The 26518-nt window shown below is 46.7% G+C and overlaps 1 protein-coding gene across 1 annotated transcript in view; it reads left to right on the top strand.

Moving 5' to 3' along the window:
- Positions 1-10847: 10847 nt before the first annotated feature.
- LOC144773069 (galectin-1-like) overlaps positions 10848-26518 on the top strand; it is a 131722-nt gene continuing 116051 nt past the window's right edge. Inside the window, exon 1 of the mRNA XM_078657864.1 lies at positions 10848-10962. The gene's annotated coding sequence lies outside the window, so the exon portion shown is untranslated. The remainder of the gene's footprint in view (positions 10963-26518) is intronic.

The raw sequence follows: 26518 nt of genomic DNA, 5'->3' as shown, positions 1-26518 counted from the left end.
TATTATGCCATTTACTGGGTATACTCAACAGAAATTCAAAGATAAACCCCCGGTTTGTAATGCTTCCGGCTGCGAGGCTCTGCCTGTGCCATCTGCAACATTCCCCTACTCTCCCAATGCATCCTCTGATACGTCGTCCCTGGATTTAATTTTAAAAACTTTAATGATACATCGTCAAGAGACTCAACAACATTTTCTTCAATTAAGGGAAGATAATAGTAAGATGCAACTTTGTCTGCAGGAAGTTACTAATAAATTGAATGGGGTTACAAAGGAGATTGAAGGATTACAACAGAGGGTTGTCGAAGTGGAGGAAACGTTGGCCACTACTACGGCGCAAACAGGTCAACATAATGAAGTAATTGGGTCCCTACAGAATAAAGTGGAAGAATTGGAAAATCGGCAGAGGCGACAGAACTTGAGACTCTTTGGAATACCTGAGGGATCAGAGGGTTTAGATGCCAGGGCCTTTTTAGTCAAATTATTTGAAAGGGCATTCCCGGACCTGTCCGATTGGGACTGGGATTCCCAACTGCAGCGGGTGCACAGACTGCCTATAACTCCAAGAAACAAGGAAAGCAAATACCCACGACCAATTATGATCTACTTCGGCAACTATCTGTTAAGACAAGCGGTCTCAATTAAAGCTAGACCAAACACTCCTGTGACACTGGACAATGTAACTTTTTTTGTTAAATCAGACCTTAGCAAGATTACTATGGACAAAAGATGGGGGTTGCGCAAACTGATCGATCCTTTTAAATCTAGGGGGGCAACGGTATATCTTCAAGAACCTGCTCGTCTCAAAGTTATGAAATCTGGTCATACCTACTTTCCTACTGATGTAAACGAAGCTGAGCAACTTCTTGCAAAAATTAAATCAAAAACTTAAAAAATGGACCGGTGAAGGAGGGGAAGAAAAGAGGGAGAGGGGGAGAGAAGAGGAGGAGTAAGAAAAATGGAGAGAAAGAAATTTAAGATTGATTATCAATGTGTATTGTAAATTCACTGGGGCACCTTCCTTTTGTTTGCGATTTCTGATTTTCACGTATGAGGTTAATACGGAGGGATGTGGCTCTCTGACTGGCTGGCCCTCGAGCGGCAGCAGAAGATTGGGGTAGGCTTCCGGGTAGATACGAGGAGGGGGTGTTTTAAGGGTTGGGGGCCAGAGCTAGGGGATGAGTGTGGGGAGGGGAAGGGACAATGGGGGAAAGTGGGGGGGACTGAAAAGAACAAGACAAGTTTAAGGGTGATTGACTCTGTAGTTCATAGATTAGTAATGAGCTTGAATGTAAGGAAAGGTGCAGATCACTTTGATTTTGTAACTAGCTAGTATGTTGCGTTTTAGATGTTTAGCCTGGAACGTTTCAGGCCTGAACAACAAAAACAAAAGAAACTTGGTATATCAGGAATTGAAAATATATGATCCACATATGGTTTTGTTAACGGAAACGCATATTTGCTTTAAGGATAAGAAGATATCGGGCCAACTGGGATATGAGATGGTGATATGTACTACTTTAAATGCTCCTATTCGAGGTGTGGCTATACTGAAGAAGCGACAATTACGTGTAGAAGTGATCAAAACTGCTGCGGATAGCGGGGGTCGCTGGGCAATTACCCAATTGCAGTTGGAAAATCGTAAATATGTTTTTTGTGCTATTTATGGTCCCAATACTGACGAGCCATATATTTTTGATTGGTTAAACATGGAATTACTTGCATGGGAGGGGGAACTTATTTTGATGGGGGATTTTAATTGTGTGTTAGACTATGATCAAGATGTTACAAAGAGAAGCATATTTCGACGTATGCGTAAAACTAGGGCCGCAATCTTAGAATTAGCAAGGATACATAATGTTAAAGACGTATGGAGGAATCTATTTCCCGATATACCAGGTTATACTTATTACTCTCCACCTCATAAACGGTGCTCACGAATAGACCTAGCTTGGGCATCGGATGACATTATTGACTCTGGGCATATGGAGATCTTCCCAAGGGTTTCATCCGATCATAGTCCTATACTTCTCATATTTAATATTGCTCAAAGGACACCAGAACTCAGACCTTTTACGTTCCCAAGATATTTGTTAACAGATTTAGTATTTGTAGCTAAGCTTAAGGAGCATATTAAAGAATTTATTGAAATTAATATTAACAGTGCTAATATCCTATCAGTCTGGGATGCTTGCAAAGCTTCAATCAGGGGAGTTGCGCAGCAATACGTATTTAAACAAAATATAATGTGTAAGAAAGAGACTTAGGCAACCCTAGCTAGTATTTTACTACTTGAAAAACAATTAGCTGACAAACTTAGAGCTGATGAGATGAGCGCGCAAAGCATAGCCCAATTAGAAACTAAACTTGTTATTTTGCGATTCGCTTTTAAAAGCTTACTTAGGGAGAAAAACAGTCAGAAAAATGTTAAATATAAACTTTCCCAATATGAATGTGGGAATAGAGTAGGGAAGCTTTTGGCTTATAAAGTTGCTAATGATCGCACAGCAACTCTAATTGAATCCATTAAGGGTCCTCATAATATTTTATATACTCAATCAGCACAAATATTGGAACAATTTGCCTCAAATTATGAAAATGTATATACCCCTGAGTGTAGAGGTACTGAGGTTCAGATACAATCCTATATTAATAAGAATTTGCTTGCAGGTGTATATTTAGAACAGGCATGCATTGATCAATTGGAGGAGGAGGTTACACTAACAGAACTTCGTCTTGCTGTTACCTCTCTTCCATCTAATAAAGCGGCTGGTGAGAACACACTCCCTATTGAGCTATATAAAATTTTCGCGGATGAAATCTTACCATTTTTTTGTTTGGTAATTAATTCAATTGGTGCTACTGGGAAGGCCCCGGACTCTTGGAAGACAGCTAAAATTATGTTTAAAAAAAAAACAAAAAAAAAACTCCTGTGGAGTGCGGGTCTTATCGACCTATATCATTGATAAATGCCGATGCCAAAGCTTATTCTAAACTCTTAGCAATGCGAATAGCTCCTCTTATGCCACAACTGGTAAATGATCAATAGCATGGCTTCGTCGTTGGGAGGGACACCACCATACATGTCAACATGGCTATAACTGCTTTTGATGTGGCTACAACTAATCTCACCCCACTCGGTATGATACTTTTAGACGCAGAGACGGCGTTCGACCGAGTGGGGTGGGATTACTTGTGGGGAGTTTTGAAACAATTTGGTTTTAGAGGGCGTTTTTTGAGTAGTATACAGGCATTATATAGGGACCCTAACGCAAAAATTAGTTATGCTGGGGCATTCTCATCAACTTTTTTAATTTTACGGGGGACGCGGCAGGTATGCCCGCTATCACCCCTGCTTTTCGCTCTTTCCATGGAGCCATTTATCAATGCTTTGCAAGCTCAAGTTAAGATTGTCCCTATTCTACATGAAGGTAAGACTCTAAAAATTACAGCATATGCGGATGATCTAGCCATTTATAGCACCAATGTGGTGGATGCATTAGCAGGGATAACGGAAGAAGCTAATAAATTTGGGACCATCTCAGGTTATAACTTAAATATAAATAAAACTCAAGTTATTATGAACTATCAGGCCAACTCACTAGTACAAGGACTCTGCCAATCCGCAGTATATTTAGGGGTAAAGATATCATCCAAGATCACCGATATAAATTCATTAAACTATGATCCTTTATTAAAAGAAGTGACCAATCTTTTGAAAAAATGGCATAAGATCCCGTTAAACCTCCTAGGTCGCATGAACTTGATCAAGATGAACATTTTGCCGAAATTTTTATATTTTTTCCGTTCCATACCGTGTCATGTTAATAACTTATTCTTTAAAAAATTAGACGGCATTCTTAGTAGTTTTATTTGGGGCTATAAGAAGGCTCGAAGGTCCATGTCAATATTAAAATTTCCACTTGAAAAGGGAGGTTTGAACTTCCCAGATTTCAGAGCATATTTTTTCGCTTCCTTCTTAGGCCGGCTTCGTAGTTTGTTTGCTGTTAAAAATCAATATTTTTTTAACCAATTCATGCTCGGTAGTGACTCAAAACAATTCCTGGCAAAAGTGCAAGATTCAAATTATTTTAAACATGTAAAATTTAAGACTGCGAGAGATGCAGTACGTATATGGAATTTGATACTGACTAACTGTAATACTTCCTTTTTCCACAATGAGCTGCCAATATGGGACAATCCAGGGCTTCCCGACATTTTTAGAGATAAAATTGGTCGAGAATGGGCTAATTATGATATTGAGACATTAGGGGATCTATATGGTACTGATGGCTTTTTACAATTTGCAACATTGAAACTTCTGTATAAATTGCCTGAAAAAATGAGATATAAATATATTCAAATTAGGGACTACTTAATACGTAAGATGAATCTGATAGAAATCACCAGCTCAAATATATGGACTTGTTTCTATTCTACGAATAAAAAATCATTAATCAGTATGGGATACAAGTGTCTCAGTCAAAGTAGTTTGGATGAAGCCCCTAGATTGGCGCTAAAATGGACGGTTAGCTTAGGATTTAATGTGACAGCCCAGAATATCTCAGCAGCTTTAGTTAATATTAGTAAAGTCGTCCAGTCTTCTAGTTTGAAACTTCAATCATATAGGACGATTAGTCATCTTTACTACACTCCATTAAAAATCTCAAAACGGTCGCAAAATAACTTTAGTAATGATCGTACTAAATGTCCTAAATGCGGTCTGGTGGCAGCAGACCTCATACATATGATCTATTCGTGCCCATCACTAGCTAAGTATTGGTCGGACATAGAAAATATTTTAACTCAAAACCAACTGATTAATTTTCCGTTAACTGCAGCAGTTGTACTATTGTCTATGTACCCGGTTAGTTCTATCTATAAATATTTGCTAAATATTGTCTTGGCCTGTGCTAGACTGGTGATAGTGAGGGCTTGCATCTTCCAAAATCCTCCTCATACGACCGAGTGGTGGACTTTGGTTCATGACATTTTTACTATGGAAGGCGCAATTGCCAGGAATAGAGGAACTAAAGCAAATGCAAAGTTTGTTAAGATTTGGGGTAATTTCTTGCAAAGTGTGCAATGATTCGGATCATGGATGGTTTTTTTATGTTTATGATGTTATTAATGATATGTACCGATTAGGAACTATCTTTCTTATTTCTGTTTGCGTTTTTCTTTTTCTATTTTACTATGAGTTGTATACTGATCAGTACCTGTACCCAATACGAAGTTGCACTAATCTGAATCTGATTTACTTTTTCTTTTTGTTCTTTTTGTATATGGAAAATGTTAATCTCCCTGACTTGCTTGTCAATAAAACATTTGGGAAGAAAAATAAAAATAAAAATACAGGAAAAAAAAATATATATATATATACATTCAAAATCATTAGAGACTATTAAATCAAATACAAGACATTTTTGTACAGTGCTCACATATTTCAAGGTGCTGCCATGTGCAATAATAAAAGGAGGTATGGTGACTTTAAATATTGCTTAGGATCACACCATTTAGTCAAGCAAGGAAGCTGGGACTGAACTTAGCTTTTCTGGTTTCTCATTGTGAATTTCAGACAGTAGTTGGCTATTACTTTCCCCTGTCAAAGGGTCTAAGAGGATCTCAAGGTGAGAAAAAGCAAGGCATCTGTCTCGAACCTGGCTTGAACCTTCAGTCACTCAACCAACTCCAAAGCCCACAGGACATTGATTTGTATTTGAATTCCAACAAAGGCATCTTACCGTTTCATCCTTTTGAGATTGATAAAATAGCAAACCCAATCCTGCAAATCTATAAAATATCCTGTAGCCTGGGTAATGTGGAAAACAAATGTATATATTTAACTTAAACTGTTTTCAAGCAATGCTACGTTTACAATGTGTTGTATACTAGAACCCATATAAATAAAAGTTTCAAAAGTACTGAAGGGCATTAGTAATGCTGCTTTTCTAAAATCACAGCACTTGCAGATATCTTAATCAAGTTGTGGAGCAATGGTTAGTCATTTAGAATTAGGTACAGCTTTAAAAGCACCCATCAATTATGCTTTCCAACAACGTCTGAAATATATTTATTTTTTAAGTGTTGTATTTTGTAGTGCCCACCATTGTACCATGCTTAAAACTTTGTGTTATATGAACTTAAGTGGTTAAAGCCACTGATTATGTTTGGCCTAGTTAATTTCGAAATGTATGGTAGCTACTGGTACAGCAAACATTCACACCGCTAGCCCCACAACCACAACATTTTCCCCAGGTACATTTCAACAGATTTCCATTGCCAAAATGTACCTGGGAAAAACTTTGCTGGGGGATAAGTGCCTTGTAAATAACAGAGCATGCAGGTTTTGATGCAGAGAACACTAAAATCTGTATCTTATGTCCAATTTTGATGCTATAGATCACACCGGATAAATTGAGACCACCTCTTAGTATATAACTTTACATGTGCAATAGATAGCACACTCTCCCGCAAGGCATTTGTAGTCAGGGCCTAAGTAGAATTACGTGGTTTACAGTACAAAATTGTGCAGTCTAATGGGCATAATTTTCAATGTGTTTTGGGAAACGATGTATGCATGCAATATTGTTAGATAAACTAAAGCTTGGAATGGAGCCAAGAGGAGTGAGAGATGGAAATACCTACCACACATACATAGATGACTGAATCCGCTTTGTGGGGTTGTTAGGATTTGGGACTGCTTTACAATACGGGTGTCACCTTTAATAGCCAGCTCTTTACTACATCACTGAATCTGAAATGGTTTTGTATGTTTCTTACCTTTGCAGGGAGTGAGTTTTAAAATCTTACTTTGTGGATAGAGAAGGAAGTTCCATCAGTGTGTAGCTTCCTGAAGAAAATGAATGAGGGCTGGGATGCCAGTTTTGAGGCCAGAGTTCTAGTCTGTGTGTATCTGAGAAGCTTTGTTTAGATTCCCCTGTTGGTAAGAAAAGTGAATTGAAAGAGAAACATCCGACCAAGTATTTTGAGAGTGGGAGGCACTAGGGCAGGCCAAGAAGAGCCCCTTGGAAGCAGGAGCTGCCCACCTTCTACATAGGGCCTCAAGGGAGACCTCTCATGATCCTCGCTATAATAGTACATTTAGATAAGGCGACAGCATGAGGGAATGTGGGAGGGAGAGATGACTTCTTTGAGGACAGAGGCCAACTTGGCTGTCTTGCCTTCCACAATAGTTTATAGGGCAGAAGGCTATGTTAGCAGGAGGAACAGTGCTTAAAATGGATAATACTTTGTGAAGGTATTTTCTGTCCCTGCAGTAATTACTTCCTGCTCAGATGACCAATATGTGAACCCAAATGAGGTTGGGATTAGGTTTGCAGGGCCTAGGGATTGTGCCTAATTTCCTACCTGCTACAACAAAGCAGAGACTAGTTTGTCTGCAGTCCAGTCTTTTTTCAATCTAGGATTACTCCAAAATGTTATGCAATTGATCTAAATTAGCCCCATCATTCTTATTAAACAACAGACTCATGCATCAGAAGTTCTTTCTGGGATTACTTTATCATACTGCTACTAAGCTTCCACCCCAAGAAGTCTTATTCCATACATCATTTGCTTCACACAATAATTCAATAGAAATCTGCACACATTGTTATCAGTAAATACATTCTTATTCTTCGAGCACGGTTGCAAATTATTTTCACAAATGTTATTGCCATTTAATAATCTGTTCTGCCATTTTTGTTCAGGGGTATGTTGCAGGTTTGAATGTCACCCCTGAGCTGCCGTGGCATTCATTGACTAAAATGGCAGCAACAGCTGTGGTGACATCAAAGGTTTATCCCTTTACATATGCTTAGCTCCACAACAGCTTCTTATTTGCTGCCCAACGGCTAGGTAGAGGGACTGGAATGTAGAAAATACATAAGACTTTTAAAGCTCTGTTTATTTTCTCATCCTTTCACTTAAGCAAGAGGTACTGGAGTGCAGTTTGATGAGTGCCAAATGGAAAACTAGGTCACATCTCTTACCCTTTGAAATCCCAGATTGACAACCAACTGTAATGTGGAGGTATAATCTATAATCAATCTTCTGTGCTCAGTTTCTATCTTTAATGTTTGTCATTAGAGCAAATCGTACTAAACAAGGGTTCTGTTTCTTGCTAAATTAATACCAAAGCATTTCAAATGAAAAAATATTTGGTGGGAGTGGTCAAAGTCCAAATTGTATATATTCAAAATTCTTTGTGCTATAGAGTTAGGATATGTGACTGCTTCCCCCAAAGAGCTACAACGCTGTTTACTATACTAACACCATATTCAGATAATAACATAAAAGTAATGTGTGCAGGTAAATGAAGCATGAACAGAGCAGTAACTAAATAAATGTGCTTAAACCACACTATTTGCTTCAAAATTTCAAAACCTTAATTTGGTGAAAGTATGGTGAAATATATTGTAAAAGATTTATTTAAGACTACTTAGGGTTTACACAACTGGCCCAGAGCGTTTGGAGTGTACGATTTTCCTGAGAATGTTATGTGAAATAGAATCTGGTGTTTCACATTGCACCAGGTTTACGGGCCAAATGTGTATTAAAATAGAACATTTGTCATTCACAGTGCTAAAAATCCTTGAGTCCCAAAATTATGTTATGCCGAGAATGCTGCTGACACTCTGTGCTTTAAAATGCACTATTTGCCACGTAGTCTCAAAGAATGACTGGGTGTTTCACACACTACATCGAAAAGCGAAGGGAGCTCCCAGAAGTAATTTTGATTTGGCTCTTATGATGTCTCTCTCTCCACTAATCCATGTGTGAGCCCCCCCTCCCCCCCCCCCCCCCGAAGTTTGAGTCTAGTGGTGCCCCTGCACGCAATGTGTGTCTTTCTTTATTTACTGTTTCTTATTAGCGTATCTTCCCTGTGGGCTCTCTGTGTAGATTGAAAGAGTAATTGCCAGCATTGTGGTTGGGCATGAAATAGGGGTGGGGGAGCAGGGAAAGAACTGAGAAAGTCATAGCATAAGGCTGACCTCTAAAAGCAGCAAACTGGACACGCCAGATGAATTAGATGCTGCACAATGCCAAGAGATCTGCACCAAACAGTATCCATTCCACATATTGCATGAGCTACGAAGCCCTTCACAACCCTCCTCCCGCTGCTTTCCCTGTACCTCTCCCACCCTCCTGTCACCATCGCGGTTGCACTTCAGTCCCGTCCTCTGTTTTTTAAAAATGTAATCCGAGGATAGCACCCAATTGTGCTTCCGGTCTCTGGCAGTTCGTCGTCTTGCTACTGGTAGGGGAGTAGCCTAGAGCTTAAACCGTTGCAAGTGTGATAGTTTTGGTTATTCCAGGCCACCCAAAGCTAAAACAAAAGCATGGAAGGCATGATTAATTCATTTATGTATATATTTAATTATTAAATAATGTTGCTGAGGGGGCGTGGCCTAGGAGCTGAACGCGTCTTCCTAGAGATCCGCAGTTCGCTCCTCTCAGGGCCAAAATCCTGCAGCATCCATGACCCCAGCTACCACTAAAGTTGCTCAACTGCCTCAGAACACACCACGATCCTGGTGTCGAGGTCTGGTGGCGGGGGGAGGCCAGGACGGCTCCGATCTGTGCCGGTGCGGAGTAGGCGGACGGCCTAAATCACTGTGGCGGCGTCATTGGGGCCCCTCCCCCACCCCTCTGTGCAGTAGGCCCGAGGGAGTGGTGCTCCGGACCTGGAGGGGCCTGGGGCTTCTAGCCGACGCTTAGTCGGGGTGGTCCTGCGCGCCGCCTAGGGCGGAATGTCTGAACAAGAGTCGTCAAGCCTGCCGGGGTGGCTGAACATGAGAGTGCCTGAAGACCCAGGGCGGCGATTCACAGCGCCTCGGCCCAACTGACGCAGTGTGCATCGGAGCGACAGCCAAGAGACTGCGGAGCTGGTGTTACTTGGGGCCTAGGCCCTGCCGGTGAGTGGCGGACTGGAGGCTGTTTCTTGCTGCGGGGCACCTCACGGCTTCTCCCCGCCCCAATCTCCCGCAACGAGGGGTGTAATGTGCGGCCTGCGCACCAAAGACCACCAGACTGATGCAGCACATGGGGGCTGACTCCCTGTACAAGCGGCCACCTCCTGCTTTGTAGCAGGGGGCCTCCCTGAAGCGCCAGAGCGGAGTTGGCAATGGTTCTTCCTGGCACACCTGAGACTGCCGATGGCTGGTCCATGAAATCCATCGGAGGCCTTGAGAGGTGTATCGACTTAAGACCCTGGGACGGAGCCCTACGATTCGACCCGGGGTAGTTCGACATACCCCGCCGACCGCTGCCCACCGATCTCCTGCTGCCTTCCTCTCTGTTTTTGCCTGCAGGTGGAACCAGTTGGTGCGGGTCTGTGCTTTCGGCCGCCATGGGCAAGGATAGGCAGGGCATGGCAGCTTTCAAACAGAACACTATGGACCATTAGACCACAACCACCCCTGCAGGGAAGGAGGCTGCGGAGAGTCTGTCCCCCGACACGGCAACACTGCTGGCAGCGATCAACCAGTCACGAACTGCACTGGAGGTCGTTGCTGACTATACTAGGCTGGTCCAGCAGCAGCGCCAGTTCTTTGTGGCGGCTAAGCGATGGCGTCGAGAATTGAACTTATCCTATGCACTGCTGTTTCCCAGATGAAAGTGATATACAACGCCAAGACTTTCTTCTTTGACACTCCAGATGAGGTTTTCGATTGGACATACGACAGGCGAAACCTCAGGCCTCATTCGCCACCTCCTGTGGACTCAATTCCTCCCAGTGCTCGCACCGGAGTGGTCGGTAGGGACACAGCTACGAGGTGCAATCGATCACAATCCAACTGGCGCACCCAGAGTCAGAACGCCCCAGGGACTGAGTAGCCTGAACATTCGGGCCTATAATATTTGTTCCTCTTCACTCGATGGGTGCAGTTGCTAGTGGTGGCCCCGCGCTGGGTTGCTATTGATGCTATGGCTGGGGTCTCATTCTAACCCTGAAAGGTGAGGACGCTTGACACCCTGCCTGTTTTGAGTAATGATGGGTAATGTTGGGTGGGGGGGATCCATTGGAGGAACCGCTTGGGCCATCATGTTTGGGGCCAGGGACGGGATTCCACCGCGAAAGATACTCCTTGTTCATGGAGGTATGGGGGCGGGAGAGGGGGGGGGGGGGTTCTTTGTTGTTCGTTTCAAGTGTTACGCACCATACACAGAATGCCTTGTTATGTCACCCTCACATCGTCCACTACTATGCATGGTAATATTTAGGAATGGCCCACACTACGCTTAATTCTCCACTAGGGAAACTCAACATTTTAGCCTGGAACGTGAAAAGGTTTACTAAATAAGGTTAAAGGGGGGCAGTGCTCTATGTGGCAAAGCGTTACTCAGCCATATCCTGCTATTACAAGAGACACATTTCCTAGGCACTAAAGCCCCTTGCCTTTCCCGTTATGGGTTTGCCACGGTGTATCACTCAGGCTTCACTAGGGGTGCACAAGGCACGGACGTTCTTATTCATCGCAGAGTGCACACCAGGTCCTACAGCATTGGTCGGACCCCGGAGGCCGTTATACGGTTATTTCCAGTAATAAAGCCGGTGAGCAGTTCACAATTGGGAATGTCTACACCCCTTACCCGCTCGGCCAGACATTCATAGATAAAAGGACACAGCTCTGCGGAGCTCTACCAGGCAAGGCAGCCTGACGATATTGGGTGGAGACTGGAACGACGTAATGGACCCATTAGATAGATGGCGAGCTAGGCCGGCAGAAGCGCCCCCCCGCTAGATCCAAATTGCACACACACTGGGCTGGGCAGACTCATGGCGGGCCTTTCACCCCTCGGAAACCGGGTTCACATATGCATTGTCAATCCACCCCACCCTTTTACGCCTCGACTATTTATTCTTTCCACACAGCTATGTACACAGAGTGACCTACACATCTATACTGCCTCAGGGTCTTTCCGATCATTCACCGGTCCAACTTAGGCTGCGCCTGCAGACTCGTCAAGCCCCATATCGGTGGCGTAGGTCCCCATGACTGCTCCGGGGGGCCGAGTACCAGGAGATGCCCCATCTGGCAATTGCTGAATATCTCAGCTTCAATGCCGTGACTTACCCGTCCCCGAATATTCTATGGGAAGCTCTTAAGCCCACGATTAGGGGGGCAGACATCAGTTATCGCAGGCGCAGATACGGGAACTGGAGGACTGCTTGGTCCACCTGCAATCCCAAATGGTGGAGACTTCTGACCCCTGTGCCCGCAGTAATATGCTACACGTGCAGAAGCAGCTTCATCAGCTACATACAGATAGTGCCAAAGAGGCCTGGTTGGTGACCCAATATAGGATATATCAATAGGGGGATAAGTCCAGCCAGATGCTCCATAGGCTCTGCCAGGCCAGAGCATCCCTGACGCAGGTCCCCATACTACCTTCCCCAGACAGAGACACGTGCACCTCCCCCGAGGCCGTGGTTCAGGCTTTGCTGATTTTTAACAGGCGCTGGTTGAGAAACGAGAGGTCATTGCTGAATCCCTTATAGAGGATTTTTTCACAGATATCTGTCCTCGTCACCTCTCAGACAAACAGCGCAACGCTCTGGATGCGCCCATATCCCTCAACAAGTTTCGGGCAGCACTATCCAATACCCACCCAAGTTGTGTACCTGGACGGAACGGGTTAACGGTGACTTCATGCGCCCTCACAAGGGGACTCTTGGACCGTGTCTGCTTAAGGCGCTACAACGGTCCTCCGAGCAGGGCATTCTACCCTCTGACTGGCGACATGCCAAAATTGTAGTCTTTCTTAAGCCGGGCCGCCCTCCTGAAGAACAGGGCTTGTATCGTCCTATCTCATTGTTGAATTTTGAGTCTAAATTGCTAGGGAAGGTTCTTGCTGACCGCCTCCGCACGAGTATCCAGGATCTGGTGCATCCAGATCAGTCTGGCTTCATGCCATAAAGCTTCACCAGACACAATATCACACAGGCCCACAATGCAGTGGCCAAAACCCACCGTTTAGGTCGCCCCGCGGCGGTCCGGCTGGCAGACATAGATAAAGCGTTCGATTCGCTGAGCTGGACTTATATCTTGAAACTCTTAGAGGCCGTCAACCTTGGACCATGCTTCCGGGCCTAGGTGAAATTATTATATACAGATTTTACGGCATCGGTCCGTGTGGCCGGACATTGCTCGGCCCCCTTCCCCATTCGCAGGGAGACAAGGTGAGGGTGTCCCCTCTCACCGCTGTTCGCCTTGGCGATCGAGCCCTTAGTCGCATGGGGGTGCCTGGACGCTGTCTCTCGGGGACTGGACTGGTCGCCGGAGTGCTCAGACAGGATTGCGCTGTATGCCGATGACGCCCTTATCTTCATATCAGCTCCTTGGGACTCCGGGCCCAGGTTGCTACAAATCCTGCAGATTTTTTGAGAGACCTCCGGACTATGCGCTAATCTATGCAAATTGATCCTGTTCCCCATTTGCGGTGAACAGAGGAGCCAGACTGGGGCCTCGCAACTAATTATCGCAAACACAAAATTTAAGTACCTCGGGTATATATATCACGCGGTGCCCTAACGAGGCTTGGTTGCGCAACGTGGCCCGCTACTCCCTGCAGTCCAGGATGAGACGATGGTGTGGTGTGATCCCACCTGCCCCTTTTGCTGTACGGTAGGTCCGTCATTTTCAAAATGGTGTCTTTACCACAAGTACTGTATCAGCTGCAGAACTATCCGTATCCTATTCCCCGTCGTGGTTCCTTCAAATGAATGCACTCCTGAATCGGTTCAGTGGCAGGGGGGTGCCGTCATGGTGGCGCTCTTGACATGTACCCAGTCTACGTACTGCGGTGGGATTGCAGCCGCTGATGTCAGGGCATACTATTGGGCTTCTCAGGTACTAGTAATTAATGACTAGTGGTATGTTTCTCAGGTGGACCCGGCCTATGCCGTGGAGAGGCTCTTCATGGCGGATACCCCGCTGCTTCACACTACTCACCTCTGGCAGGTATCTCACCTGCGGCTGGTCTCGACACTAGAGGGTTTCCGTAGGGGGGATGATATTGGGATATCCACTCTCTGAGATATTATGCAGGGTTCCACGCTTAAGTCCTTTCAGAGGTTGCAGGCAGACTTCGAGGTCCACAAATCACAGTTCCATAGGTACTTGCAGCTCCGCAATGCCCTGTCCCCCCTGATACGACATCTCGCGTCTCTACCAGAGTCTCACCCGCTAGAGGGCCGGCTGTTGATGGGTGACCTGGGGCCCCCAGGAATCCGGCAAATCTACCAAAAACTCACTACACACTCGAAAACCAATATACACTGGACCCGAGCAGCATGGGAGGCAGAATTGCCCGCTCTGACGGATGACAATTGGACTGAGGCCTGGCTAGTCCTAGGTACTCCGCGGTCTCCACTAGGTACAGGCTGGTCCAAATTAAATATCTCCACAGGATATATTACACACATCTCTGGAAGATGGGGTCTATCCAGTCCCCCTTCTGTCTCCATTGCGATTCAGACGAGGGATCATTTCTTCACAAGGTGTGTGGAGCTGTGGGGCAGTGCAACCCTTCTGATCGGGTGTCCTGTCTTGCATGGGGCGGGATTTAGTGTGGGACATTCCTGCAGACCCTATCTCTCTTCTGAATATTGACATAGAGCTTTACACGAGCATTTTAGCGATCCGCCTAGCGCAGTTTCTGCCGCAATTAGTTGAACCAGATCAAGCAGGGTTCATACCACAAAGACAGACCAGTGATAACACTAAGAGAGTTCTGCATCTCACTGAAAAGGCTTGAATATATGCTGCTGGCCATTGACGCAGAGAAAGTCTTTGATAGGGTGCATTGGCGCTATTTGGAGCAGGTCCTGTTGAAGTTCGGCTTTGGGGACAAACTGCGCACGCGCATATTGAATTGCTATCGCTCACCTTACACCACAGTCCGTGGAAACGGCCAGATGTTGTCCCGCTTCCCCATAAGTAGAGGTACGACGCAGGGGTGTCCTCTCTCCCCCTCCTCTTTGCGCTCTATATGGAGCCGCTGGCACAGCGCATACGGCACCACCCCCTCATATCCGGGATCAAGTTCGGCGGGGACACTCACACCATCAGCCTATACACAGATGATATTCTCCTTTCCCTCTCTGACCCCATCCAAACATTGAGGGCACTCTTCATTGAATTGCATAGCTTCGCACAGGCCTCAGGGTTTCAGATTAATATGGACAAATCCACTGCACTCGACATCTCCCTCACTCCACACACGCTGGCCCACATTCGGGAGAAAAACCCAATGCAGTGGTCCACCTCTACCATACCATTTTTTGGAGTACAATTAGGTACCACGATCCCTGCCACTAACACAGCCAACTATGAGCGACTTCGCACCCACATCCATACAGAATTGGATCAATGGAAACACCACACTCTATCTTGGCTCTGGCGCCCCACCCCATTCAGAGCACTGGGTCACCTGTTTGACCTGGACGGAATCAACCCATTCCGACGACTTCGGACAGATAATGGAATTCCGGAGACAGAGAGGTTGTCCTATTGTGAGAAGTTAGCCTGGCATATGATGTCCACTATTCTAGTGGGCACCTTGCACCAGTCTAAACGACCCTTATTGATGGTGGTTGTAAAGTCAACCTTATAGACGAGCTATCCTAGTGGATACCCATGAATGAATACCCAAGAATTTCAAATGAAAAAATATTTGGTGGGAGTGGTCACAAAGTCCAAATAGTATATATTCAAAATTCTTTGTGCTATAGAGTTAGGATATGTGACCGCTTCCCCCAACGAACTACAACGCTGTTTACTATACTAACACCATATTCAGATAATAACATAAAAGTAATGTGTGCAGGTAAATGAAGCATGAAAAGAGCAGTAACTAAATAAATGTGCTTAAACTGCATTATTTGCTTCCACATTTTAAAACCTTAATTTGGTGAAAGGATGGTTAAATATATTGTAAACGATTTCTTTAAGACTACTTAGGGTTTACACAACTGGCCCAGAGCGTTTGGAGTGTACGATTTTCCTGAGAATGTTATGTGAAATAGAATCTGGTGTTTCACATTGCACCAGGTTTACAGGCCAAATGTGTATTAAAATAGAACATTTTTCATTCACAGTGCTAAAAATCCTTGAGAGTCTCAAAATTATGTTATGCCCAGAATGCTGCTGACACTCCGTGCTTTAAAATGCATTATTTGCCACGTAGTCTCAAAGAATGACTGGGTGTTTTACACACTACATCGAAAAGCGAAGGGAGATCCCAGAAGTAATTTTGATTTGGCTCTTATGATGTCTCTCTCTCTCCACTAATTCATGTGTTAGCCCCCCCCCCCGAAGTTTGAGTCTAGTTGTGCCCCCGCACGCACTGTGTGTCTTTCTTTATTTACTCTTTCTTATTAGCGCATCTTCCCCGTAGGCTGTCTGTGTAATTTGAAAGAGTAATTGCCAGCATTGTGGTTGGGCATTAAATAGGGGTGGGGGAGTGGGGGAAGAACTGAGAAAGTTATAGCATAGGGCTGACCTCTAAAGCCAGCAAACTGGACACGCCAGATGAATTAGATGCTGCAAAATGCCAAGAGATCTGCACCAAACAGTATCCATTACACATATTGCATGAGCTACGAAGCCCTTGACAACCCTCCTCCCGCTGCTTTCCCTGTACCTCTCCCACCCTCCTGTCACCATTGAGGTGTTGCACTAAAGTCCCGTCCTCTGTTTTTTTAGGTTTCGACCTGGCGATCTGCGCAAGCAGTTCGCGCAGGCGAAATCTATTGTTTACAATATTGGCTCTAGGAACGTCCCCCGGCTCCCATTGGCTAGCTCCATAAATGGAGGCTAGCCATTGGAAGCCGGATCTGTCCGTCAAGGCCGGACTAGATTCGGGGGCGTTCCCGCGATTTTTTCCCTCTCCGCCTCTGCGATGTCGTCATCGCGGCGGTGGGCGGAGTTTCGTATTTTTTTTTTAGGGTTTGTTTTTGTCATTCCATGCCGACCACGGCCGCCGGAGGAAGCCCAGGTGAGTGCTTGTTTTTAAATCTTGCCTTCCCGCCCCCTCCTCCCGCTGTCCTTGTGTCTGTTCCGCCCCCCTCCCCGTGTGTCCGTTCCGCCCCCCTCCCCGTGTGCCCGTTCCCGCCCCCCCTCCCCTTTCACTCTCCGTTGCTTGTTTTTAGCCTACCATAGTTACACAGACGTGTGCACAAACGTTTGTGAGTAGTGCATCGGTTAGTCGATTTTTGTACTATAGTATGCCCAGATGTGTGCCCAAACTGCTTGTACTACAGTTATTTAGATTGCACATCACCGATAATGTCTTATGTCTGGAATATCTTGTCTTCCCACTCACAAAAGATGCCGATTAGCAGACTTGGATGGGCTGCAAAATGGAGTGGCATGCCTCGAGAGGAGCGCCTTACATTTGAGCATCAGGGACAATTTCTTAATTCTTGCCTTCCCGCCCCTCCCGCTGTCCGTGTGTCTGTTCCGCCCCCCTCCCCGTGTGTCCGTTGCGCCCCCCTCCCCGTGTGCCCGTTCCCGCCCCCCTTCCCCTTTCACTCTCCGTTGCTTGTTTTTAGCATACCATAGTTACACAGACGTGTGCACAAACGTTTGTGAGTAGTGCATCGGTTAGTCGATTTTTGTACTATAGTATGCCCAGATGTGTGCCCAAACTGCTTGTACTACAGTTATTTAGATTGCACATCACCGATAATGTCTTATGTCTGGAATATCTTGTCTTCCCACTCACAAAAGATGCTGATTAGCAGACTTGGATGGGCTGCAAAATGGAGTGGCATGCCTCGAGAGGAGCGCCTTACATTTGAGCATCAGGGACAATTTCTTAATTCTTGCCTTCCCGCCCCCCCCGCTGTCCGTGTGTCTGTTCCGCCCCCCTCCCCGTGTGTCCGTTCCGCCCCCCTCCCCGTGTGCCCGTTCCCGCCCCCCCTCCCCTTTCACTCTCCGTTGCTTGTTTTTAGCATACCATAGTTACACAGACGTGTGCACAAACGTTTGTGAGTAGTGCATCGGTTAGTCGATTTTTGTACTATAGTATGCCCAGATGTGTGCCCAAACTACTTGTACTACAGTTATTTAGATTGCACATCACCGATATTGTCTTATGTCTGGAATATCTTGTCTTCCCACTCACAAAAGATGCTGATTAGCAGACTTGGATGGGCTGCAAAATGGAGTGGCATGCCTCGAGAGGAGCGCCTTACATTTGAGCATCAGGGACAATTTCTTAATAAGTGCAGAGGGCTCCTAGATGGGAGTAAGGAGTCACTTCTCTGCGACTCGGCAGCCCATGAAAAAGTGCTCCCAGAATGAGAAGACGTGCACACATTGGCAGACTTGTCAACTCACCCGCATCTGACCTGTGCCATGGTTTTTTCACCGCCTAACAAACAAAATGTTTCCAAAGACTTCACTAGAGTTGCCTGCTATTCAAGTCAATATCACCATTCAAAAAAGTGTCTATCCTCCGTCGACCTTAAAGGGAACACACATCACTCTCTGAAATGCCTGACTTCACCTGCATTTTTGAGACAAGAGGTTGACAGGCGTGTGTGAAGCTCCCAAAATAACGTCGCATCTTTCTTCTGCACCACACCACCAGCCTGATCTGCCTGGTCGGCACGTGCTCTCGCAGCTTCCGGTGTGTTGTCAAGCACTGTCAATTCACACAAAAGTCTTCTGGAGTTCATGGCAGCACCTACGAGGTTTTAAGAACCCAAAGCCACAGAGGGCGCTCAGCTTTGACTTGCTGCTACCTCGTACCCCGACCTTCAGCAAGCTCTGTCCTACTCAACCCTTTATTTCTGTCTGTTTCAGGGGAATTACTTTCTTTCTCTGAGTTAATGTATATACTGTCAATTCTGCGATTAATGTTAGCAAGGTGTTGTCATGTTTCTCAGTGAATGTGTGGGGGGTCGCCCCCCCCCCCCCTGCTCCACATCACGAGGGAGCGCACGTTGCTTCTGGTATGCTGCAGCACATGCGGGTTCACACCGACACCTTGCAGTGTTCAGTTCAAGGCACTCAGATAAGGCTGCAGGAGCACGCTGGTACTCAGGGACACCCTCTTTGACCTATTGCCTCCATCAGGACATGACTTTTGCCAAACTCTGTCCCTCTCACCTATGTATTTATTTCTCATTTATTTAATGGTTTCAAGTGAACTGTTTTGTTTTTATGGCTGTACAATGGTATCATTTGGTACACTCATACCTGTCAACTTATTTGACAGGTGCCGCACCTTTTTACTTCAATGCACCCTCCTGACGAAGAAAATGTCTCCATAAAATATAATGGAGCCACACGCTTTTCAAACCTATATCACCCTCCAAAAAAGTGTTAATTCCCCATTGAACAATGATTATCAGTCCATGTTAGATAAGTGCAGCATCTTTTAGGCAAGACTGGTACATCACAATGCCTTTTGTTTATATTATAAAACCACAGACAGACAGACAGCATGCTACTCCACTGGGACTCAGTGTTATTAGGGAAAGGTGTTTAGTAGTTAATGGTGTATTGCCTCAGTCAGTTTCACTGTTAGGGGGGAGTGATTAGTGTTTTGTTTTTGTTTAGTGATTAGTTTTGTTTGGTAGAAATTAGAAGAGCGAGCTGCTTACAGTATTGGCTGTGCGCGGACTATTAGGTTGGGTTTATGCAACCGGCTAATATGTGTTTTTAGTTTGTTTGTTACACCTTTGCTTGAGTGAATGCGGCGCTTGTTTAGGATGCATGTTGGTGGTGGTGCCTCTGAAATAACCCGGACGTGGTTGGGGAAGGTTTGGTTGGTAGATCTTGTATGAGTTTATTTCTGATTCTGGTGCTCTGTGGTGTGGCTTGTACAGTCAGTTGATTCCAGAGAGGAAGAACCAGGTCTTTTCTGCCTTCCTGAATGTCAGGTGAGCTTCAACGCACCCTTCATCCACTGGGAGTGAGCACCATCGTTTTGCTGCTTGCACAGAGAAAGATGTGCAACCAATGGTTTTCTTTTTGTAAGTCAGAAAAAACAGTGTTGGTGTCAATCTACAGCGAGGTAATCTTTTCAGGTAGTGTGTGTTGATCTTTTGATGGAAGGTTGGTGCTGTTCTATTCATGGCTTTGTGTGGCATAAACAGGGTTTTGAAGGTGGCTCCCTTTGTAATGGGCAACCAGTGAAAGGCCTTCAAAGCAGCAAGATGTTCTCTTATAGATTTATGTGCAGAAGCTGTTGTAGGGGCTAACTCCTGGATTCTTTGTAAACACCTCAAGACACAGAATCTTTGGTTAGGCTGGTGGCATAGTTGTCATGGATGTGCTCTGCATTATGAAGTCAGGAGTATTGCTGACATGCCATATATTTTCAAAAGCTAATTTTGCTGGGGCAAAGTCAGACACTTATAGGAGTACTTCTGGGAAAGTTATGTTGGCTCTTAAAGGCCAGTGCTGCAGAGGGGGGGAGTTGACCCTCTTGTCAGGCAGCCTGGACAATTCCTTTATAAATGATAATTTGGTCATGATATTTCTGGCAAACACTATTGTTACTAATGACCACTGTCTATGAGGTTGCCCGAGTGGGCGAAGCAAAGGTATGCAGTCCCAGAGTGCTGCTGGAGAGTCATGGGGGCATTGCATCTACTTTGACTCTCATGGCGTCTGCTGACCAAGTTTTCCCCTGTCAGTTAAATACCAAACCCTCTCGCCCACCATAACAATGCAGGATGGGAGAGGAGTGGGGAGTGGCCAGAGCAGGTGGATTAATTTACAAATATATTCAAAATTCTCCCTTCTTTATTGATGTGAGCACAAACACGCATATACTCACAGCAATGCATATTGAAAAAGAAGAACTACTCAACATATGAGCTCTTACACCTGTTTTTTCGATTATCAGCCCTCATGTCCAACAAGTAATGGAATCTTAGGTGAGAATGATGGCAGCACATTCCTGGGAGAGAATAAAAGTGACACGTGGAAATGCTTGATTTACTCAAAATCACTAGCAGTGCATTCCATGCTATCGTTTTAGCTCATCACTATCATTTCAGAAAGAACCAATCACTTGGGCCTTGGTTTTGCTCCTCGTCCCCCCCCCCCCATTTCTGTGTGTGTGTTTGTGCTCTGTGTGTGTGTGCAAATGCAATAGGTCTCGCATTTGTGAGAGATTAAGGTATTGGCATTGTAAATGACAATGCCATTTATTTATCTGTTTTCAAAACCAACACATAAATACAAAATTTGTCATTTACAATGCCAATAGCTCTAACTTTTACAAAGGCGAAACCGTTGCATTGTAAATGCTTGTTTTTATTTCCTCCGAGGATAGCACCCAACGGTGCTTCCGGTCTATGGCAGTTCGTCGTCTTGCTACTGGTAGGGGAGTAGCCTGGAGCTTAATTAGTAAAAAATATAAGTGCCATGGCCCTCCTCAGCAGACTGTTGCAGCTTTCACCATCCACTGCCTCTTCCAGCGCTGCCAGTGACAGTACCAGTACAACTGCTAATCATCAAACCGTTGCAAGTGTGATAGTTTTGGTTATTCCAGGCCACCCAAAGCTAAAACAAAAGCATGGAAGGCATGATTAATTCATTTATGTATATATTTAATTATTAAATAATGTTGCTCAGGGGGCGAGGCCTAGGAGCCGAACGCGTCTTCCTAGAGCTCCACAGTTCGCTCCTCTCAGGGTCAAAATCCTGCAGCATCCATGACCCCAGCTACCACTAAAGTTGGTCACCTGCCTCAGAACACAACGCGATCCTGCTGTCGAGGTCTGGTGGCGGCGGGAGGCCGGGACGGCTCCGATCTGTGCCTTACCTGTGGCAGCCAAGTGCGACGCTGTGTGTAGAGGAGGCTTGCCGGTGGGACAGCTGCAGAGACGGCGGCCCTGTCCTGTGCACCTCTGTGAAACATCTGCAGGGGGGCCGGCACCTCAGCGGTGGCTGATCGGTGCGGAGTAGGCGGACGGCCTAATTCACTGTGGCGGCGTCATTGGGGCCCCTCCCCCCACCCCCCTGTGCAGTAGGCCCAAGGGAGTGGTGCTCCGGACCTGGAGGGGCCTGGGGCTTCTAGCCGACGCTTAGTCGGGGTGGTCCTGCGCGCCGCCTGGGGCGGAATGTCTGAACCGGAGTCATCAAGCCTGCTGTTGCCGGGGTGGCTGAACATGAGAGTGCCTGAAGACCCAGGGCGGCGATTCCCTGCGCCTCGGCCCAACTGACGCAGTGTGCATCGGAGCGACAGCCAAGAGACTGCGGAGCTGCCGTTACTTGCGGCCTAGGCCCTGCCGGTGAGTGGCGGACTGGAGGCTGTTTCTTGCTGCAGGGCACCTCACGGCTTCTCCCCGCCCCAATCTCCCGCAACGAGGAGCGTAATGTGCGGCCTGTGCACCAGAGACCACCAGACTGATGCAGCACATGGGAGCTGACTCCCTGTACAAGCGGCCACCTCCTCCTTCGTAGCAGGGAGCCTCCCTGAAGCGCCAGAGCGGAGTTGGCAATGGTTCTTCCTGGCCCACCTGAGACTGCCGATGGCTGGTCCAAGAAATCCATCGGAGGCCTTGAGAATTTTATCGACTGAAGACGCTGGGACGGAGCCCTACGATTCGACCCGGGGTAGTTCGACATACCCTGCCGACCGCTGCCCACCGATCTCCTGCTGCCTTCCTCTCTGTTTTTGCCTGCATGTGGAACCAGTTGGTGCGGGTCTGTGCTTTCGGACGCCATGGGCAAGGATAGGCAGGGCATGGCAGCTTTCAAACAAAACACAATGGACCATTAGACCACCACCCCCCCTGCAGGGAAGGAGGCTGTGTAGAGTCTGTCCCCCGACACGGCAACACTGCTGGCAGGGATCAACCAGACACGGACTGCACTGGAGGTCGTCCCTGACTATAGTAGGCTGGTCCAGCAGCAGCGCCAGTCCTTTGTGGCGGCTAAGCGATGGCGTCGAGAATTGAACTTATCCTATGCACTGCTGTTTCAGAGAGGAAAGTGATATACAACGCCAAGACTTTCTTCTTTGACACCCCAGATGAGGTTTTCGTTTGGACAAACGACAGGCGAAACCTCAGGCCTCACTCGCCACCTCCTGTGGACTCGATTCCTCCCAGTGCTCGCACCGGAGTGGTCGGCAGGGACACAGCTACGAGGCGCAATCGATCGCAATCCAACTGGCGCACCCAGAGCCAGAACGGCCCCGGAGACTGAGTAGCCTGAACATTCGGGCCTATAATATTTGTTCCTCTTCACTTGATGGGTGCAGTTGCTAGTGGTGGCCCCGCGCTGGGTTGCTATTGATGCTATGGCTGGGGTCTCATTCCAACCCTGGAAGGTGCGGACGCCTCACACCCTGCCTGTTTTGAGTAATGATGGGTAATGTTGGGTGGGGGGGATCCATTGGAGGAACCGCTTGGGCCATCATGTTTGGGGCCAGGGACGGGATTCCAGGTAGGTAGGTAAGTATACTTGTAAAGCGCACTGTTACTCCATCTCAGAGTGTCCTGGTGCTGTATACCGCTGGGGAACCCGTCCTGGCTTTCCCTGTGAGATGGTCCCTCCTGGGCACTTCCAAGGTGAAGCCAGGCATCCCCGGCGCTGATGCGGCCGTTGTGGAGATTAAGCAAGCTATTGCCCAGAGTTGCAGAGTGGGACCCATGGTTAGCGTAGGCACCTCGGCGAGAATTATCGAGTCCGCGGACATTGACCCAAGACCCTGCCGCGTCGGGAATTGAACCCTGGTCCCGGGCCGATCCCTGCTTCAGGGTCTGCCGCTTCTAACCAGAGAGCCACACTTCTCCACTTTTTCCACCGCAAAAGATACTCCTTGTTTATGGAGGTATGGGGGCGGGAGAGGCGGGGGGGGGGTTCTTTGTTGTTCGTTTTAAGTGTTACACACCATACACGAAATGCCTTGGTACGTCACCCTCACATTGTCCACTACTATGCATGGTAATATTTAGGAATGGCCCACACTATGGTTAATTCTCCACTAGGGTAACTCAACATTTTAGCCTGGAACGTGAAAAGGCTTACTAAATAAGGTTAAATGGGGGCAGTGCTCTATCTGGCAAAGCGTTACTCAGCCGTGTCCTGCTATTACAAGAGACACATTTCCTAGGCACTAAAGCCCCTTGCCTTTCCCGTTATGGGTTTGCCACGGTGTATCACTCAGGCTTCACTAGGGGTGCACGAGGCACGGAAGTTCTTATTCATTGCAGAGTGCCACACCAGGTCCTACAGCATTGGTCGGACACCGGAGGCCGTTATACGTTATTTCCAGTAATATAGCCGGTGAACAAATCACAATTGGGAATGTCTACACCCCTTACCCGCTCGGCCAGACATTCATAGATAAAATGACACAGCTCTGGGGAGCTCTACCAGGCAGCCTGACGATATTGGGTGGAGACTGGAACGACTAAATGGACCCATTAGATAGATGGCGAGCTAGGCTGGCAGAAGCGCCCCCCGCTAGATCCAAATTGCACACACACTGGGATGGGCTGACTCATGGCGGGACTGGTCGCCGGAATGCTCAGACAGGAGTGCGCTGTATGCCGATGACACCTTTATCTTCATATCAGATCCTTGGGCCTCCGGGCCCAGGTTGCTACAAATCCTGCGGATTTTTGGAGAGACCTCCGGGCTACGCGCTAATCTATGCAAATTGATCCTGTTCCCCGTTTGCGGTGAACAGAGGAGCCAGGCTGGGGCCTCGCAACTAATTATCGCAAACACAGGATTTAAGTACCTCGGGTATATATATCACGAGGCTTGGTTGCGCAACGTGGCCCGCTACTCCCTGCAGTCCAGGACGAGACGATGGTGTGGTGTGGTGTGGTCCCACCTGCCCCTTTTGCTATACGGTAGGTCCGTCATTTTCAAAATGGTGTCTTTACCACAAGTACTGTATCAGCTGCAGAACTATCCGTATCCTATTCCCCGTCGTAGTTCCTCCAAATGAATGCACTCCTGAATCGGTTTCAGTGGCAGGGGGGTGCCGTCATGGTGGCGCTCTTGACATGTACCCAGTCTACGTACTGCGTGGGATTGCAGCGGCTGATGTCAGGGCATACTATTGGGCTTCTCAGGTACTAGTAATTAATGACTGGTGGTATGTTTCTCAGGTGGACCCGGCCAATGCCGTGGAGAGGCTCTTCATGGCGGATACTCCGCTGCTTCACCACTTATACAGCAGCTCATCCTTGGAGGCGTTTCCCCGGCCTGCCAGACAGTTATCCAGATATGGAGGCGGGTGGTTCGGTCAATGGGTTGGTGGGGTGTGCTGACCCGGGCTACTCACCTCTGGCAGGTATCTCACCTCCGGGTGGTCTCAACACTAGAGGGTTTCCGTAGGTGGGACGATATTGGGATATCCACTCTCTGAGATATTATGCAGGGTTCCACGCTTAAGTCCTTTCAGAGGTTGCAGGCAGACTTCGACCTCCACAAATCACAGTTCCATAGGTACTTGCAGCTCCGCAATGCCCTGTCCCCCCTGATATGACATCTCACGTCTCTACCCGAGTCTCACCCGCTAGAGGGCCGGCTGTTGATGGGTGACCGGGGGCCTCACAGAATCCGGCAAATCTACCAAAAACTCACTACACACTCGAAAACCAATATACACTGGACTGTTGAACAACTCTTAGTTTTCCATAATTGGCTCAATGCTCGTTCTGATGACTTGAATTTTTCCATCTCTCATAGCAACTCCAGAATTAATTTTTGGGATCTTTGTGTGGTGCACAGAGAAGGGAAATTAGAGGTGTGCCTCTACACTAAGCCCACAGATCGCAACACCCTATTACATTTTACCAGTGGACTCCCCAGGACCCTTAAAGAGAACATGCCATATGGGCAGTTCTTAAGGATCCGGCGCAATTGCACCAACAAAACTGATTTTGAACATGCAGAGAAATTGCAAACCAAGTTATGTGATAGAGGATATCCAAGGAAATTGGTGAGAACAGCCCTCAAAAGAGCATGGTTTACCCCACGCGAAACCCTACTCAGTTCGAAGGAAAAACAGGACACAGATAAGATGACTTGTGTCCTAACGTACAACCCCAAGGCAAAAAAAATCAAACAGATCATCCTGAAGAACTGGAGACTGATAGAACTGTTTGATATTCCCAAGCCCCTATTTGCATTTCGCAAAGGCAAAAACATCCGACAACACCTGGTTAAAGCCACTAGGATGCTCCCGGAGAAAGGAAACCTGAGAAGCATGTTAAGCCTTCCACCTATAGTAGGACACTTTAAATGTAACAGGTGCATTGTGTGTATGCTTACCCCTAATTCCAAATCTGTGACAATAAATGGCAAAAAACACACTCAAACAAGCTTCTCGAACTGTAACACCAAAATGTGGTGTACTGTATCACATGTCCTTGCAATAAGACGTATATAGGACAAACATCTCAAAATGTGAAGATGCGAATTATTCAACATCAGTCGAGAATTAGATGTAAAACGCAGGGAGCTCCATTGGTACATCATTACGTTGAACTTGACCATAACGAAAATGATATCAGGTG

The sequence above is a fragment of the Lissotriton helveticus genome, chromosome 1_1, assembly GCF_964261635.1.
Source record: "Lissotriton helveticus chromosome 1_1, aLisHel1.1, whole genome shotgun sequence".
Taxonomy (NCBI): Eukaryota; Metazoa; Chordata; class Amphibia; order Caudata; family Salamandridae; genus Lissotriton; species Lissotriton helveticus.
Note: the sequence above shows the minus strand (reverse complement) of the source record. Positions and strands in the feature narration are given on the sequence as shown.